Source organism: Callorhinus ursinus, unplaced genomic scaffold (assembly GCF_003265705.2).
Source record: "Callorhinus ursinus isolate GAN/ISIS: 27379988/994484 unplaced genomic scaffold, GSC_fseal_2.0 scaffold49, whole genome shotgun sequence".
NCBI lineage: Eukaryota > Metazoa > Chordata > Mammalia > Carnivora > Otariidae > Callorhinus > Callorhinus ursinus.
The window spans coordinates 4,317,552-4,331,469 of NW_027397111.1; the positions used below are offsets into that span (position 1 = coordinate 4,317,552).

Genomic DNA, 13,918 nt, shown 5'->3' on the forward strand with positions numbered 1-13,918 from the left:
TTCTAAGTATTTTTTGCCCCATGTTATGAAGCAGAAGGGGTTGAACTCAAACCTAGGTCTTCTGACTCCTAGCTCAGTGCTCTTTCTACTGTACCACTTACACTGATGAATTTCCTCTAATAGACAACTGAAGTCTTTCAGATTATTCATATTCCCTCTAGCACCTTGGTTCTACCTGGCTGCCTAGTTTCTGAGCCATGAGTCGCCCTGACTTCCAGAAGGCTGCATATGCCCTGATTTCTGTGTGCCTGCCTAGGTTCTGACCCTGGGTTCAGGCATCTTCCCAGCTCTTAGGAGAGCTTCAAAACTCTATTGAATCCTTCCCTTGGTACTGCAAGGCAGCACTATGCAAGCTTCTCCTAATGTTCAGTCTCCTCTCCACTCTTAAAAATAGATTTTGCTGGACTCATGATGTCCCACCTAAAGATATTTCTCAGCCTTCTTTTGCAGTTCGATGTAGCCATATAACTAAGTTCTGGCCCCTAGGATAAAAGAATGTGCTACTGCCAGGTCTTGATCTTAAAATGACTACATGTGACCCCGCGCCCCCCGGACCCTTTCCCCCAGGAGATGGTAAAATTAGAAGCTGCCCCCTTCAACCACCAAGTGGAAACCACATGATGAAGACAGAAGGCCTGGACCACTACCTACTATGGACTAGTTTTAGCCATTATGACTGTGGATTTCTTTAATATAGGAACTTGCTTGATGTCCCAACTAAAAAGGTTTGAGTGACAACACTTCTACATTCTCTGAGTAAAGCCCCTTGCCACCAATTAAATACTTTAAAGAGGAGGTTCAAAACTATATAAGAAAGTGTTCCATTCAGATTTATTTCAGGGAAAACGTCTAAAAAATACAATTACCAGGACCTCAAAGATGATTTATGTTCAGATCACAGGAAAAATTGAGTGAGCTCAAAGAAGCAAATCAGCCCCCTTCAATAACAGGAGGGGAAAGAGCTCTAAGTGATAAGCATGACCAGTCCTCTCTCCTACAGTGGCTCACTCCATTCCTGGAAAAGGCACCAAGAGCTGAAATGATGTGAGCCAAAGCTAATTTCTCCATGGAAACAATGTGATAACAGGAGCTTGTGTTCCTAACCGAGAACTCGATGGTCAACTTTTAAAAGACATTACATAAATTCCATGTTTGATCATCTATTAAAGCCTTTGGAATTCTTTTTTTTTTTTTAAAGATTTTATCTATTTATTTGAGAGAGAGAGACAGCATATGGGCGAGCGGTGGTGGGCAGAGGGAGAGGGAGAAGCAGACTCCCCACTGAGCAGGGAGCCCGATGTGTGGCTCAATCCCAGGACCCTGCGTGTTATCTGAAGCATCTCTGGGTCTCAGTCTCCTTAGTTAGAAAGTGAGACGGACAGTGTCCACCCCACAGGGCTACTGTATTAAATGGGAAAAGGCAAGCACTTTGCACGGTTCTTGGCAGATGGCAAATGCTCAAAGGTTAGGTAATAATAATAATAATAATAATAATAATAATAATAATAAATAAACCATGCAAAACTAACAAAAATTAAGATTTGGCACATCTCCAATCAAGACTTTGCTACAGGCTTTAGAATCAGGTATTACCTAGACAGCGTGCTGGCTCACCCATTAGCCCCTAGGCTAATCAAGATTCTTCTGGATTTCTGCCTCATGCCCCAGGATAGGTGAAAAATCCAAGCATACCCAACTGGCCAGCTGGCTAGATCCTGACACTTGTTTTTCTGGTTCACAGCTGCCCATCACTATCCTGACAGGTGTGTGCAGAGAAGAACAGATTAACTTGAGTATCTATGCCTAACCTTCCCAGCCATGCCCAGGCTGTGGCTCCCCATCTCTAAGGGTGAAATATATCATCACCTTTAAAATATGGCCCTACCCAGCAAAGTGAGGCCCGTCAGCACCCACTAGGTGGACAGCGCCGCATCCTTAAACATGCCCGGAGGCGGAGGCGGAGGTGGGAGAACTTCCTGCATTGCCCTCCAGGCCATCCCTGCAAGGCCAGTACATCTTCACTATGAAAACTACAACAGTGGCTCCCTTCAACCCGGGAGCAACGTTACAGCTTTCAAAACCCTTACTCGTTCCTTATCTCATTACAGCATCAGAACCACACTGTAAGGGGCTGGGCAAGAATTGTTACACCTGTTCCACAGATAAGGAATCAGCCACAGTTTGAGACATTTAAGTAATTTGGCTCAGGCTATCTGGTGCTTAAGTAGCAGAAGCAGCCCAGAATGCAAGTTATCTGGTTCCTCATCTGGTTCTCTTTCCAGAAAATGTGGGTATTTGTTTTTAAACATTCAACTTTCATAATGGCGCTTTGCTTCTAGAGAATTCATTAACCAAGGCAGCTCAGTCACAGTACAGTGCAGATTCACATACTTGAAAGACACTCACACAGGCAGATGTTCCCTGCACTCCAGAAATCTAAAGGGTGACAGAAAACAGCCATGCCAATTAACATAATTGACAATTCCCAGCTCTGGCTCCCTCTAACTCTCTGTCTGGATTCAGCTAGCAGCCTCCTATCAGGTCCCTGCTGCAGCTAGTCCCTCTCTGCTCCAGTACAACTGAAACACTCACACCGCACTGATGCTTTAGGGATAATTATTTCACATCACTGAAATAGTAATCACAACCACAGTAAAACCAACTGTAGTGGTTCTCCTGCCACTGCTGACCAGTCTCTACCTCACCAGGTAAACTTTGACCTGCCACTTAACCTCAGAGTTTCCTAATCTACAAAATGAAGGAGTAGACTAAATAGAGCCTTGTCTACTTGCAGCTCATGACTCTTAACACCCCAGCCAAATCCAAATTCTGCTTGTGGGGGACACTGGCAGACAGCAGAGTCCAATGGTCAAGAGCTTCCATGGCCTGGTTTTAAAGCTTGGATCCTCTGCTTTTTAGCTATATTGACCTTAGGGAGGTCATGGATCACTCTGTGCTGCAAGATCCTCATCTCTAAAAATGATGCTAATAATAATACCCCTTCATGGGGTTTTATAGGCATTAAATCAGATAATACCTGTGAAATGCTAAGGACATCATAAGAACTCTCTATAGACTAGTAATTACTATCATCTGAAATGATGTGCATCATGTTTAGGCATTGACTGATCTTCCAAACTTAAATTTGCACCACTATTTGAGAACCCTCCATTCTAGGTAAGTCTCTGTTCCTGAAAACAGGTTGGTCATTCCTACCTCTGTGCTTTTAATTGTGCTATGTTCCCGCCCATCTACTCCCTGGAAATACTTGTGCTACCCCTTGTCTGTGAATCTAAATCCTACCCATTCTTAAAGGTCTGGATTAAACCTGATCATTTCCATGAGGCCTCCTCCCTCCCATGACAACTCACAAAGATCTCCCTGGTCTCTGAATTCCTGCAGTACTTAAAAGAGTCTAGACCACTTAGTTGGCATTATACATGGCCTTGGATTATCGTCCATCAACAGATGAAACTGCAGGCTCCTTGGCTACAACAACTCTTTCTTTTTTAAAATTTTTTTAAATATTTTATTTTTTAAGTAATCTCTACACCTAACATGGGGCTCTAACCTGCCACCCCGAGATCAAGAGTCACATGCTCCACTAACTGAGCCAGCCAGGTGCCCCTACAACAACTCTTTCTGCTCTCCCTCTGGGTCTAGCCTGAGTGTCTGGCATCTGGCCCCTCAGATATGTGTTGACTAAATAAATAAATGTGTAGTACTTATGCCAAAGAAATACACAGTAAGTTTTCTTTTAGTTCATGCAGCTCAGCTATTGATTTGTTGTACTTTGAGGCCAATTAAAGGTAACATAAAGATGAACATCAGCCAGGCAGGCACAACCACAGCCAGTTAAGCCCTGATCATCAATAAAAGATACTGATATCTGACCAGCCTGAAGACTAAGAAAAACACAGACGTCAAAAGGAAGTTGTAACCTAAACTCCAAAGTACATTGCAAGACCAAGCTCACAAGGGTTAGATAGGGAAGGAAAGTTAAGGTTTTCCCAGGCTGAATTCATTCAGTTGATAAGTATTTATTAAGTGACTACTCTGTGCGGACACTGTCTTAGTTGCTGGGGATACAGCCAAGAACAAAGCAGATACAATTCTGCTCATAGTCTAGCATCTAAGGAGGAAGGCTAGGTATCACGCCACCTTCCAGGTCCAAGGTGAAATCCAGCAGAAACTTCTTGCCCCAACTCCTTGCTGTGCCTTCTCGTAAGGAAAAAAAACAAAAAACAAAAAAACATCTCATTCACAACTGACCACACAGAGGCCATGCTGAAAGTGCTGTTTAAATCCCAAGGAGGCTTCCCTTGCTTGAATCTGGTGGGGAAGTCTGCAGCAAAGCACCCTGCACCCTGGGCCATGTGAGCTCTAACTCCCTAACACCCTGTGTCCCAGAGTCCTTTAAACAGCAAACTTGTCAAATGGCAAATGTGGCTCATGACGCCAAAGTGAAACACAGAGAGGGGAAAGGAGGAAGGGAGGGGTGGTCATTAGCTAGTTTTCACCACTGCAAAACCTGAGGCTCCTTTCTCCTTTGGAGCAGAAACCTCTTCTATCATTGAAAGCCTTAAAAAAATTTTTTTTTTCCTCCAGCAGGATACTGAAAATAGCTTTGCATTTAACATTTAAAATTGTTTTTGATCCCACACTCTTTCAGCTCTGCTCTCTCCTGCAAATTCATTCCATTCCCTAAGGGCACTTAGAAGTATAATTCATAAGTAACAAACCATAGTCACCATTTTTATCCCTAAGAGTTAAAAAGAAAAACCAGTTTACATAATTATATGGAAGATAAGTTGGCCAAGAACACAGGAATCTTATCTGGACCAAAAGTTCTAGGACGAAATTTCTTTCCACTCATTAAGAAAGATAGATGATCAAAATGAGGGTGCAGACGGAGTGCGTAACTGCTGAGTTACGCATTATTTGAGTACATCTACCTCTTCAAGCAGAAACCGGAGGCAGCCATTTGAGGGTAGGTTGGAACAATGAAATATATGTATGTTTTCCCATTGTGGTGAGAAAACAGGGTGTTATATCTAAGAAGGATCTGAGAAATCAAAGCTCAGTGAGGGCAGCTTACTCGAAGTTATTCAGCAAGCCAGTGGGGGGCCGACACTGGGCCCCAGGCTCTCCCAGCTCCCAGTGCAGGGCTCTCCCGACTCTGCACATCATGGGCTCGTTTATAACATGGGGAGCTAAATCTTAAAGGCACAAGGGCAAGAATTCCTTTCATAAAACTTTTTTGGCAGGCTGGAAAAATAGTAGGAGATGGGTCCCTTTGATGTTAATAGTAAATGACCTAGAATGCCATCTAGATGAGGGGGGTCTGGCTGCAGCAGCAGGCTTAATTAATGCTGAGGATACTTTAGCACTAAACAGTATGGCTTCAACCAGAGTCAGCACGAAATGATGTTTGTGGGCTCACCTGGGAACTAAACCACCAGTTGGTTCATCTTTTTCTATAGAAAAATCCATCCCTGGTTTCAAGTGCCTTACAAATGAACTTTTGGAATAGACCTGCTTATAAGATGGCTGCATATATAGAACAGAATTCTGAGGGCTGAAGCTCTGCACTAAACACAATGAAAACAGCAATACATGCTAGGTGTACATTTATGAGAAAACCCTTTGAACTGTCAATTTATGTGCAATATAAAGTTTTATTAAAAGCCTTCTGTGCAGAGTCTAGTTAACTGCTATTTGTACCATATATAACTAAGGGCAAATGCTCCAGTTCTGTATGTGAGTATTTAAGGGGCTTTCCGGCACTGGGCTAAGGTTACAGGGAGGATAAAATATCTGCACACAAGGAATGCATAATCCAGTTACCAGGCCTTTACCTTCCTCAAAAACAAGCTACTTCCAACCTCAGGGCCTTTGCACTTGTTCCCACTTCCCGGGACACTTTCCCCCAGATCTTCCTGCAGCTGAGCTTAAATGTCACCTCTTCAGAAAGGCTTCCCCAAGGGACCCAGTTAAAGCAACCCCCGTCCCACCATTCATCGTCACTATTGCTTTACTTTATATGATTGCCTATTTATCACTACCAGAAGTGAACGTCTTCAACTGTTCACGATCTGTCTCTGGCTGGGACTCTTGTTTTGTTCACTGCAGTATCTCCAGTGCCTGTAACAGTGCTGTGCACACAGTAGGCATCCACTCACTACACTGAAGGGGTAAATGAGTAGAGGTGGAGAATGGGAAGTGAGGACAAGATATTTACTCATGAAATGATTAAAAAATGAGAGAACTGGCCATCCTGATTAGCTACAATGTGATAATTTGCTAATTATGAAGTACCACTGCTTCTGAACAAATGGCTGGCAATCAAAAGTGACAAAGAGAGACAGAGTGTGTATGTAAAGGGGGCAAATGTCACCAGAGGAGGCTTCACCCAGAAGTGCGATTTGAGGCAAGCTAAGACAAAGGAGACAGGCCCCTCAGGTCAAGGGGGAGACAGGAGCAAGTGGGGAGGAGCATGGCATGGGGGCGGCCTAGGCAGGGGGGGGCAGAGCGGGGCAGCACCGAACCTCCAGTGCCCAGCTCAGTCTGGGAATGGGGGTTGGGGTGGAGGAGCAGGGCCACCAAGGGGGAACAGGATCTGACTCTGGAGAGCCTGGAACACCGAACATGGGGTGTGAACCACAGGCCGCTCGCCACAGGGCTGTTTCTGGAAGGCAAAGTTGGCCCCGTTGTATGGGAAGAATTGAAGGAGGTAGAGGGTAGAACAGAAAACTGGTTAGAAGATGACCTCATTGGTCTAAGTATGAGGGGCAAAAAGAGCTTCTTCCCTCTGCTTGGATATGAGAAAAACATAAGTAAGCAAGATGTCAAGGAATTCCTCCCCCCCCCACCGAAAAAGACAATTTCCAGAGTATTTCACAATAGCATTCCATGGCAGATTCAGGTCAACTTCCCATACATCCTACACTTGCAGCACTCAAGGAGGATAACAGAAGTTCCAAACAATAGCTCTGAGGGTAGAGCATGTCCTTCTATGCCTTCCAAATCCAAGATTAATTACATTCAGTATAGCCTGTGTTTATTATCTTTCTATTCTTTGGGGAGAAAAAAAAGTGGTATCTAATTCCACTGTGCAGTATATATTTGAACATTATATAACACATTTTTATGTAACAGGTTCTTGACATAAGACAATGTTTCTCTTACTATCTAAATGTATTCGGGGAAACAACTGGCATTAAAATATGTATATATACACCAAGGCTGTTGATGCCTGCCTTTGGGTTAAGAAGCTGGGGAGAGGAGGAAGAAGGTGAGAGACTCTTGAAAAGGTCTCCTCCCCAGTGAGGAGCTCTGCAGATGGCTACAGGAGGGCAAGGGGCACCGAGCTCTGTTTGAAGGTTCATCCGATGCCCAGAGCTGCCCGGGGAGGGGCTGGCTGAGCCTCACGAGGCCCATGTCAGAGTGATGCCCAGAAAGGCATGAGGAAGCAAGAGAGACAGAAGTGCACAACAGGGTGTGAGAAGGATGCTCACGAGCCCTTGGAACTGCTGCTCGGGTGAGATCTAAATGGGCATCCTGTCCTGCCGCAAAGGACTTCAGTCCTGCTGAAGAGAAGGTGCATGACCACATCTGTCAACAGTAAGATGGGTTGCCATCACCACAGGACTGCCTGCCTCCCAGCCCGGTGCTGGGCACTGCACACACAGTGTTTCAGGTGGTGGCCGCCACCCCCCACCCACACACATACACAGCAGGCCCCGACAACAGTGCTTAGAGAGCAGACTCTGGAGTCCTCTGGGCATAATTCCTGCCCTGCCCCACACCAGGTGAGTGACCTCGGGCAGTTTCCAAAACCGCTTCACTTGGGCAAACAAAGGATAATCACGGTACCTACCTCATGGGGTTGTGATGAAGGTTAAACACATTAATAAACATAAGGCGACTAACACCTTTGCTGGCACACAGAGAGTTCAATAAATGTTAGCCACTAATGCCATCAGTACCATTATTTCTGTTTTGCAAATGAGGTAAGTCAGACTCAAAGAAGCTAACTAATTGGCCCAGGTCACACATTTCAAACAGCAGTTGAAGGCAAAAATATATGTAAATGTTTTACCCGGCATACATACAAAATCCAATGGGTAGAGTATTAACCAGAATAGGAAATCAGGCAGACCTCCAATCCCCTTCTTTAACTGGGCTGGATGAACATGAGTTTATACTATTTAAAAGGACAGCATGTACTAACGTAAAAATCATTTCTCATCATATGCCAGCACTCAACGTTCCCCTAAAGCAAAGATGACTAAAACATACCCAATCTCATCCCCTCTACCACATTAAGTCCCAAACTCAAACCTCTCTTCCCTGTAGACCTAACTACTCACAGCCATGTCCAACATGTGTCCCTGATGCACCCCATTCCATCTCCTTCCCCTCAAAGATCACTAATCGATTATATTGAACAAGCACATCCTAAAGGCTCCCTATGCCTGTGATTTGGGGAAACCAAGATGAACTCCCCACAAAGTGCCTGGCCTGAGCAGGCAAGGGGAGATATTCCCAGAGACAGCCCAACACAATATAGATGGAACAGTAGCTATGAATTCAAGCTAAACCAAGGGCTGGGGGACACTGCTGCCAGGTGTGGGGAGGAAGAAAAACACAATGAAGAAATAGCTCCTGGAGGACCACGCATTTGATCTGGGTCTTAGAGAAGAGTAAGATTTTGACCTGAGAAAGTTGGAACATGGAATGGATCAAGGGCTGGTCCCTTGCAGGTGCAACAGACAGCCTTTCAGTTTGACTAGACAGTCCCGTGCACATGGACAGGCAGGCTGAATATGGAGAGGCGAGAAGGAGCAGAGGTACGAAGAGCTAACAGTCACTGAATGTGAATTATGTGCCATGAATAGCTTCATGCATTTTTTAATAGTTTTAACTCATTTAATCTACACCACAACTCTCTGAGGTAAGGACTCCAGAGATCCCAGTCTTATAATTGAGGATACCAAGACATAGTGAGCAAAGCAACTTGACCACACATCATAAAGTTGGTAAGGAACAGTTGGGATGTGCAATCTGCTCCAAAGTCTGCACTTGTCACCACTCAAACAAACTGCGTCTCAGGACAGCCTGGCGGTGAAGGGGCACAGGCACCAGTGTGTTACGAGGATGAAATGAGACAGTACTTGCAAGCAGTGTGCAACCTATGACTCCAAGGTCATGAATGCTGGCTCAAGGCTGCCATTAATGCCTACGATGAACCCACTGGCAGCTGAAGAAGGAGAGACAGATCAGGACTGAAAACTGGGCCAGGACAAAAACCTGCCTTTAGGGTGTGCAGGAAGAGAACCAAGAGAGCATCGTGACCCAAAGGCTGAAGAAGGAGGCAATTTCAAGAAGGATGGAAAGAAAGGTAGGGAAACAGCAACACAGGGGCCAAGAACAACCATTCTGGACTAAGGACAGGCCCCTGGAATTCAAGACAAAGTTTTTGGAGATCTCTGCGAACTACAGAGAAGGGTGGTAGAGAGAGCAGCCAGAGGGTGGGAGCTAGGGACAGAGCAGATGAGAGAGTTGAAGAGGTGAACGTTCGCAGCCCTGTGAGAGGCTGCGGGGCAGGGAGGGGAGAGAGAGACATACAGATTCAGGGGTACCACGTACAGACAGGTGAAAGCTGCCTGCTCCATCGCAGGCCCACAGAAGGGCTATGTCTTTCCCCTTCCATCCTTCCTCTACTAAACCGAGATGAAGGCTTTTCAGGGGTTGGTGAGGATATTCAGGGGGCAGGACCCTGGCAGCGCTGGGAGGGAGTGGTAGCAGGCCCTGAGGGAGGACTTCCTGTGTGCCAGGCATTTCACATGCACCATCTCCCTGGATCCTCCCACAGACTCTGGGAGGCAGGCACTGCCATGACCCCACAGATGAGGAGCCTGTGGTCAGAGGGATCAAGCACTTGTCTAATCAGAACCCAAGTCCCAGGTCCTGCCACCAGAGTCCCAGGCTCCAGCCCAAAGTGAAGGTCCAAGGAAAAGAAACAGAGGACAGATCCAGTTGCTTTTTCTGAACTGGAAAAAGAGGAGGAGACATGGGGGTGGGAGGGTGGAGAAGACAGGACATTCTGAGCAGGAAGGAAGAGATGCTGAGGGGGCTCAAGTCCGAACAGGTCTTGTTTTGAGAAAGAAAGAGGAGAAAAGCCAGGGTGGGTGTTTGGGGTAAGTCCGGGTGTTGTGACAAAGTGGCAAAGTGGCAATGAGGTGAGAAAAGACTGCAGAAGGGTGACATGCCTGTGTTTCTGGGTTCCTCACTAAACCTCAAGGTCTAGAGAGGATTTTTTACTTCCCTGCAAGTATCTCCCATGATGCTAACTAAAATCACTCTGTAACTGTAACATGGTAAGGGGCAGAAATTGTTTCTCTGATACTGACTTTCTCTTATCACCACCCTCAGAGCTGATGCTGTGGTCACCACCGGAAGAAAGCTCACAGAAGGAAAGCAACTCTTACACCAAAGAAAGATATGAAATATTTAGTTTCCATAGATTCTCAGGCAGTTTTGTTAACATAACCAAGTCTTTCCACAGTGCCTCTTCACTGTTTAGTACATAAATTGCACAAAGATGGTTGGCGTGGAAGGAAAAATCTGAAAACACGGCCACTTCCTTTTCTTCGTGTGGTAGGCAAACCTCTTCTGCAGAAGGCAAACTCCTGAGTCGTCATCATTTTATAAATCATTTGAAATGGAGTCTTTAAAACCCCATCTGTTGTACTGTTTAAGTTTCCTATGAAAATAGGACTTCGGCTCAGATGTTCTGGAGGTAAATACCAACCTGAACTCAAATGTATTAAATATTTAGAGATGCAGAGAACTCTAGAGCAAAAAGAACCTTTGAGATCACCTAGCTCAACTGCCTTTCTTTCCGTCGGAGGCAAACAGAACCCAGAGAGGCTCAGTGACTCGCCCAGGTGGCACAGCCATGAACACCCAAGTCTGGGCCAGAACCAGCATGTTCTAACTCTCAGGCTAATGCTCTTCTACCACCTGTTCCTTTCTCTCTCCCGATTTTTAAACTTCAGGGGTTGGAATAAGGCACAAATTTAACTATAGTTTAAGTTATTATTATTATTCACTGGCTACATCCACCATCAAAACCAAAATACCTCCACAGATTCCAGCATCAGATAATACAGGCAATTTCAAAGCCTTCTAAATAGGTTCAAGAAGCTGTTTTAAAGACTTATCAGTAAAGTGAACTCAGTAACAGATCATGGAGCAAAAGATTCAATTTTGTGTTTTAAAAAATATTTTGGAGTTTCATTGATATGGAAATTTAATTTAACAGCAGTGACTTTTTTTCTTTCCCTTGCAAGCACAAAGAGCATGAGATTATTCAAAACTGCTCAGGAGCAGCAATGACTATTTTAAGCTCATGATTCAACCAGTACATTAATTAAAAACTCCACCAACCCAAATTGACAGATCCTGATATCAATGGGACCAGAAGCATTAAAATAATAGTTGTCATATAAAAATAGATTAAAGCAGGGAACAGCAGCAGATGTCAGAAGGACAAGCAAGCGTTGTGGGAAATGAGATGCATCTAATGGGCAGCTTTTTTATGGATTTTTTTAAAAACGAAGACTCTGGAAATACAGGTACATTCAAGAAATGCTTCCTCACAAATACCGAATCTTATTTCTGGAAGCTGGGTGAGAAAACTTGGCTAATAATTCCATGCCGAGGAGTAGCTCTTGTGAGCAGGGAGAAGAGACTAGCAAGCGCCAAAGTGCCCAGACAACGCTATTGGACCGGGAAGGGGCCAAGGGGCTGAAGCAGAGGAGGGAAAAGGGGATAGGGAATGTGGGGCGAGGGGTGTCAGCCTGGTCCCTCATCGGCCAGCACCGACAGTGACAACCGACGCCAATGTCCAGTGCAACCCTTCCTTCCCCTGCGACTACCCTCCGACACCTGCCTGCGCTCCGCAGCCAGCTTCTCGAGACCCCTCGGGGGTCGTTGACTCAAGCCCCACGAGGTCGGCATTAATTTCTGCTCTTCCACTTCTATCTCCGAGCAAAAGAGAGCTCTCTTGGCTGTCAACGCCCGGCAATCGCGAGCGGGAACCTTTCTTTTCTGACATCTGTCAAAGCCGGTGCTAGAGCCAGCCTTGCTGCACCCTCCGCGGGGTTCCGGGGCTTCTAGGGCGGGCGGCGGGCCCACATCTGGACGCCGGGCGACATCCCCGTGCCGTCGGGCACCTGCTCAAAGACCCACGGGGGATGCTCCCGGGGCGGCCGAGGACCCAGACGGCGCAGGCAGGACGAAAGTTCGCAAGCTGGGGTCTGACCCATTACGGGCCCCGGATTCCCGGGTGCAGCGCCAAGGCCCCGCAACAGGGTCGAAGGGGCTGGCCGACTCGCACTCCCCAAGCCGGACGGAGACGCCCTCCCGCCCCCTCCCAGCCCTGCAGGCTCCCCGAAGGGAAGTGGAGGAGATGGGGAGGAAGGGCAGAAGAGGCATTGCCTGCCCAACGCCCTTGGGGTGCAGCCATCAAGAATGGTCCTCTTGAGGTTCCCCCCAGCTCCCAGGGATACATCCTAGGACTCGCCCTGAGCCGGATCACTGCTCCCAAAGGGCGGAGCTGTCCCTTTAAGAGGCAGCTGGCTGCTTCCTCCCCCCACCCCCCGTCAGGTAGCGATGCCCGAGGAGGGGAGGTGGGTACTCCCGGGGACACTTTCCCGGTCCCTTTAAGGGCGCCTACTGCACCTCTGCCCGCCCTACCCTGCAGCGCCAGCCCCCGCGAGAGAGGATGGGGGCGGCCGGGCGCGGCGCCTTTAAGGGGCGCAGCCTCCCCGCGGCTCGGGTGGGGGCAGGGAGCGGGCACGGGCCCTTTAAGGCCGGCAGCGGGCACGTCGGGCAGGGTTCCCCGGCGGCCGGGCTGCGCCCCGGGCGGCGGCAGGGGCGCCGCGCCTGCCAGGGTGCTAACGGCCCCCGACGGGGTGCCCCGGGCCGCGCCGCCAGCCGCGGGAAGCCCGACACTCACCGTGGCTCGCGGGAGCGCCCGCGTCCGCGCCCCCACTCGGATCCCGCGGCGGCGGCGGCGGTGAGTCCGGCGCGGGTAAACAGGCACCTCCGTCCCTGACCTACTTTCTGCCTTCCCTAAATGTCGCACCACTAACCTACTTTCCGACCAATCCGCTCCCCGCCGGCCCAGGCCCGGCCCCCCGCCCACCAATCGCTGTGCCCAACCCCCCTTTCCCGCCCACCAATGGAGGAGCCCCAGAGCCCGGATACCTGCCTCTTTCCACCAGCCAATCCGAGCGCCCGAAGGGAGCCGGTCTCGGCGGTCGTCCCCGGCCAATCCGCGCGCGGCTCGGCGACCCTCTGGCCAGTGATGTAGCAGCTAGAGAGGCTGCTGACCAATGGCGGGGCGGCGGGGGCCGGTTTACCTGCTACTTTCTCGCCACCAATCGCTGGGCGCACAGAAGCGCACGCCCCGAGGAGAGGACCAATCGGCGCGCTTTCCCTGGATTTCCTCGCCCCTGCCCTCTCCCTTCGCCTCAGGTCTCCCGCTCGCGGTGGCCACTGCGGGTGCAGACGCCGCACTCCTTGCAGTCGCCTGGGATGTCCCTCTTCTCCGGGTCCCTGGCTTGCTTCTGGCTCATCGGTCTCACCCCTCCTCCTTCCCCTTCTTCCCTCGGGCACCCTGACAAAAAGCAGCGTTTCCTCACTCGCCTCCCTCCAACTCCATCTAGGAAACCAATTTTAGGAACACAGAGTGCCAGACCCTTCCTAAAACAGCCTGGCTTGCCAAAGTCCAAACGGGAGAACGAATACTTAGTATTTCTAGAAGGCTTCCCCATCCAAGTTTCTTACGTTCCTTTCGTTCGTCTTGACCTCCAAGCGTCCCGTTGCAGCTGTCATTCTCGCTGTT

At 48.3% G+C, this 13,918-nt stretch overlaps 1 protein-coding gene across 6 annotated transcripts in view; it reads right to left on the minus strand.

Moving 5' to 3' along the window:
* Positions 1 to 13,166, minus strand: part of BMAL1 (basic helix-loop-helix ARNT like 1) — a 100,846-nt gene extending 87,680 nt beyond the window's left edge. For all 6 annotated transcript variants that reach the window (XM_025894165.2, XM_025894164.2, XM_025894163.2 and 3 more), the window contains exon 1: positions 13,028 to 13,166. The gene's annotated coding sequence lies outside the window, so the exon portion shown is untranslated. The remainder of the gene's footprint in view (positions 1 to 13,027) is intronic.
* Positions 13,167 to 13,918: the final 752 nt, after the last annotated feature.